Source organism: Brachionichthys hirsutus, chromosome 6, assembly GCF_040956055.1.
Source record: "Brachionichthys hirsutus isolate HB-005 chromosome 6, CSIRO-AGI_Bhir_v1, whole genome shotgun sequence".
Classification (NCBI taxonomy): Eukaryota; Metazoa; Chordata; class Actinopteri; order Lophiiformes; family Brachionichthyidae; genus Brachionichthys; species Brachionichthys hirsutus.
The window spans coordinates 2,440,734-2,446,395 of record NC_090902.1 but is presented as its reverse complement, the minus strand read 5'-3'; positions in this window follow the sequence as shown (position 1 = coordinate 2,446,395).

The window sequence follows — 5,662 nt, the reverse complement described above, 5'->3', positions numbered from 1 at the left end:
GACTCTTTCTAAATAAAAGTGGCTGAACTCTTGGTATCTCTCAGTGTTTGTCATTGATTGGGAGGGCACGCATTTTTTTCAAGTGCATCCAGCAGATGTTTCGTAATCCTGCTGACACGCTGTCAAAAACACAACTTCCTATAGGTGGAGGTAAAAAAAGGAAGTGAACTGGCTTTTGCGATATTGATTATCTTCTAAGTGGAAATGATTGGTTGAATATAAATCCCTCCCGCCCAGGAGCAAAGCTATCATTCTCCCAATCAGTCCCACCACCTTTGTCTAATCAAGTGTGCTTAAGGGCCATTCGTTCAGCCAATCACGGCTCAGAGGGACGGTTAACCAAAATGAATCACTCATGTGAGCAAATCCGTCTTGGAGGTGCCTCCTCTCTTCCGGTCTCCCGTTCTCTTTTCCTCGGCCCCTGCCCGGTCATCAATGGATGCACTGATAGGATCCTGCTCGGGCCGAAGTTAATCATGATAGAGGCCACAAAAGGGATGGCCTGAATCTGCCACCTCGTATGGGAGGCATCAATAGCACAGTCAGGACAGTGTTTATTAACTCCGGCCTGCGTGCACGCCTCGGTCTCATTATAATGCAGCAAAACAGCAGAAAACTGCCAACACAGCAACAATGGGACAGATTTCTTCTTGCTTCTTGAGAACAGAAATGATAACAGATTTCCATTAACCGGTTATGATGAATATTAACGCACGGAAATATGTCTATTTTTGCAAATTGTCGGTCATATTTATTTATTTTCTACTTATAATTTCAAACCCAATGATGAGCCTTTACATTTAGCATCATTTATTTTCTTTTTCATGGGGGTGCATTTGAGGTGTGTGCGACAACGTAGTACTTGAAACCGACTAAATATAAGCAGGATGCAACGAAGGCGACGATAGACGTATTGACCGGTTTACTCATCTGCAAAGGCAGTGAAACGTGGAGCCTATTTTCAGCATGACAAACGTCAAAAAGCGTTTCCTGACATTCTGCAGCTGAAATGACAAACAGCTCTGCCTTCCCAAAGAGAGGCTCGGGTTTCCTGTCACGGGGATGAGGAGGACAAGGAAGGCCATGTCAGATCCTCGTCAACAAGCGCCTGACTTTGTGAGACATGGATCTGATTGATCACAGTGACTCGGATTGATTCTCACAAACCGCACCATTAACGGGATCTTTAATGCAGCGGAACCATCAGTGCAGCGGCTTTTGACGATACGACACGTGGACTTGGGTATTAGCTGCACTGATGATGACCTGAATTGGCCTTTGGAGTTAATTGATCCATGATATATAGGTGCTCCTGCTTAATCCAACCGATTATCTTAATGTCAGGTAGAACATGAAAAATAAATCAATAATGTGACAATAAAAATACAAATAAATATTCACCAGTAGTACAGGAGGAGTAGCATTGGCAGTAAAATGAAGTCCAAGTGATCAGAAACTGTTAAGTATCTCACTACTGTCACACAGAGCGAATGGAGCGACATGCTTCTGATGCGCTCGAGGTAGTGGGTGGTGTTTTCATGCTGTAAAACCATTGTGGTTGTCATAGAAACTGTGTTAGCTGGGTTTCTCGTGTTCCAGCTTCAGCGTGTCATCCCCGTCGCGCGAGGGAGGTAGGGACTGTTCTTCCGGGCATGCCACCATCTTAATTCCCCCGTGAGAATAAAGCAAGCAGCTGTTGTAGTCTTTATAGGAGCAAGGAGGTAGTCGCGTGAAAAGGGCATCCGATTCTACCGTGAGCCTCTCTTTAGAAGGAGTCCGACGTGTTTCTTTGGTGAAGGATTTTGGCAAGCTGCTGTTCTGTTCTGTCCTCAATTGCTGCAAGCACGGCAAAAAACGCACCAAACCAGACAGTTGCGTCCGTCCGCTCAGTTTATTGATGGAGAATGTTGCCTTCTGCACTTCAGTGTAATATTTGTTCATGCTCACTCACTTCCAGAGCTGCCCGGCGGTCTGCCTCATAACGTCGCTGGACATATGACGATGCATCGAAGGAGGATCTCAGGGAACAGATGCAGATTCCATGGCAACAAAATGGGTTTTTCAAGCCAAAATATGATTTTCGTCCACGCTCGTCACCGATGTCAATATTAGTATTCATTTTGTATTGGTTCTTGCATGAGTTGCATCTGAAATGTCAGTCACCGGTGCTTCGCTCGCCTCTACAGATTTCACGTAAAAAAAAAAGGAAAAAAAATCTATTTCATTTACAATGAAATAAAAATATGTGGTACCAGAGGTCAGGGGAATTCTGCTTAGAAATTGCACTCATTTGGTTTCCGATGATGGATCTTCCACGTCTGCTGAAGGCCACTGAGATGAAACCTTTCATTGCCTTAAATTATGTATCCTATGAAGATTGCAGCGCTATTTATATGTGTGAATGGAGCCTCTCACATATGCATGAGCAAATGCTAACTGCTGATCGACAGCTGACTGTGTGTGATTGCTGCAGAGCGCCAAACGCTCAAGATCCCCTGGAGGCCGCTGCATTCGGCCAGGTGCATGTCAGCTCGGGGCGGGGGGACGCTGTTTCTAAGAACGGACTGACAGGTGGTGCCTCCTCACCAGGCCTCCATCTATGTTTGCAACCTTATCAAAAAGCTCCTCAGAGGGAGGTTGCATTGATTTTCCTTCAGGGTGTTTCTAATTCTGTCAGGGCGCTTATTTGCATTACTGAAGTGGAAAAACAGGTTGGGGGATCCTGGTTCTGCTCCATAGGATGATTCCGACCACCAAGGCACCATCTCTATTATTCTGGAAGCTTTTCAAGCTTCCCTCAATGTTAGCTCCAGAAACAAGCAAAGGAAAATTCAAGTCGAATATTGCAGAATGTTTTATAGACCACAGAATTTGACTGTTCCATGTTGCTGACAAATAAAGATGACACCAAAGTCAGCTGATCAATGATTTATTGGTCTGTTTGTGGAACTTCTTTCACTTCGGGGTCTCTTTTTCTCTCTAGAATCAAATCAGAACCAAAAATGTGTCAAAATTAATCAAACCACAGGTGTAAAAGTAGAAAATCCGAACGATTACCTTTAATTCTTTGTCGCTACAAGAATGGTGTAACCTCCCTACATAGCAATATATGTCGAATGGAATAGATGTCAAATAATAGAACATTTTTCATCGCCGTCTCCAGCCCACGCAGACAACCCAAAAACACCAACAAGCTCTGTTCCCCCAGGGCTCGACTTTGAAGCTTCCCGGTGACATGCACACATTCATATTGCATAATAAAGACAATCCAGAGGGCAAAATAGCCCCAACTTGTGTGAAGCCTGGCACACAGATATTGTATTTGTCCCCATGACACACCAGCCTCTCAAAATCTGCAAACACACACATGCACACTTTCCCCAGAGGGTGATGGATCTCGGCTGCAGTGGTCCTCTGTCAGACTGTAATAAGGCGCTCCATGCCTGCGGCTTTTGTGTATTCCGTTCCTGATCCATCAAACCCATGCAAAGGTGTCAGGACCTATTAACAAGGAGGCCCAGAGGCCTCTCCTGTCAATATTATGTTTACGCTCCTTGCGCCAGATTAACTTCATCCATCTGCCTTCTACAGAGACAGTGAGATCTGCTGCAATCTACCCAGCCCCATCCTTAAGGTGGAATAGAAGAGCACTTTTCTCACTTGAGTATCATCCGAAATTCTCAAGATTGAGAATGCACCAAATTACGGTGCCGGGTAATAATAGAGCATCTTCCCTGTGACACAGGCGCAGCGTGTGAACCCCGGTTGTGATGCGGGTTGAAATCACCGTTTTAACCGGGAATCTGAATCCGGCGGATCAGACTCACTCCACCCACTGTGGAGGCGGACAGATTGTGACGACAGGTGCTCCTCAGCAGTTTTCTGTTGCTAAATGCAAAAACCGAGCCAGCCCCACACACACACACACACACACACACACACACGCATTAGTCCTCATTGAACAGCAGTTCTCATCATGGCAGCTTCTCTTTGATCTGTCTCTATCCACATCTCCTTCAAATACAGCAAAATTAAACCTGCAGAATCAAATTCAGGACCTGGTTGAACTTCTTCAAAAACACCAACCAAGTTGTGACTGTTTCATATTGATGCAGAGATTTATTTTGAAAGTCTAAAAAGATACGGCATATATTTTTGCTGACTTAATCAAAAAAATGTGAATTGAAAGGTGAAACGTGGATTGAAACACTGCCTAATTGCCAGAAGGGAAATAAAGTCACCTCATTTCTTTGTGGTATATTTGAACAACAATGAAACTACCCTGGGGAACCCTTTAATGAAGTGCAATGTGCTTGCAGCTCATAACATAATGCAGTCAGTTACAGAAAGCCATTAGCAGCCCACGTTGGACTGCATCTCTTGTGTTATATGGAGTATCTCAGATCTGCACATCCTGCTGGGATCAATAAAGCATCTCTGACTCTGAGCTATAAGAGCTACAAGAAGGGCGACCCGGTTCCCCTCGCCACCAATCATTTATTTGTTCCATCTGCCATTGATCTCTGGTCGTCTTTGCAATCACCTGCGTCATTATGTGGCCGGACAAGCCAAGATTCTCGACGGCGTTTATAGGAAAGAAAGGTCAGGGCGGGTAGAACGACTTTCCCGACGTCGGCAAGTTGAATTGATGACGCCGTGTTCCTGTATTCAATTAAGGGGCTGTACTTATGGAGAGAATTGACAGGTTTGGTTAGCGGTATTAATATTGTACACCATGGTCCAAATTGAAAATGCACATTGCGGTTGCATGTTAATAATTTAAACCGAGAGAATAGAATCATTCTACTGCAGGAAATGCGCTTTCTACAGTTATATTAATATATAATGTGTTTGTGTACAAAGGTGCTCAATGCTTGAATTGATGCAATGCATCATTTAAAGTCTACATTTTTGATCAAGCAATTAGGAAGAAGACCGAATTTAACCACCTGACTGTGTTTCCCATGAGCATCGCAGCTTCAGGCCGCAAAGATATCGAGCTGAAGAATCCGTCCGCCATCGATTGAATGATCAAACATCGCTGACTCGTGTTTTCACCTGTGTTCTGTTCTACAATCCCCTATAATGTAGAGAAAAATCATATTAAAGAGCCTTGTCCTCTTGGTGATAGCGTTGCTGGCTAAAGTAGAGGAATCTGAATTAAACCGAGACTTTCATAACCTGTTAAAACTCATTTTGGCCACATTAATAAAATTCTACTTTGCCGGTATTAAAGGATAAACAAATTCCTCTTCGGATCTGACAGTGATCTTTGACAGCAACGCATTTAAAATGCAGGTAAGCGTATTTCAGCTGGCCTGTCTGACCTCCATATTATTACCCATTGTTGGAAGTTCAGTACAATGGAATGAAAGGGATGTTAAATTATATTCAAACATAATAGACGTAATAGGATGTCAATCATCAGTCAGTCCTCCTGTATGATGACCCCGTCTCATTCTTTACCTTTCTAATAATCTAACTGTAATGTCTGAGACATATTAGACCAGCTTTGCTGAATTTCATGCAGAAGTAAAAGAAAGAAAAAAAGACTACCAGGAGATATCCAAATAATCCAGTTGGAATTATGTTTTAATGATGGATTAAACTTTGTTGATACGATTAAGGCATACAAAACTACCACTGATTTGTATCCGGTGTG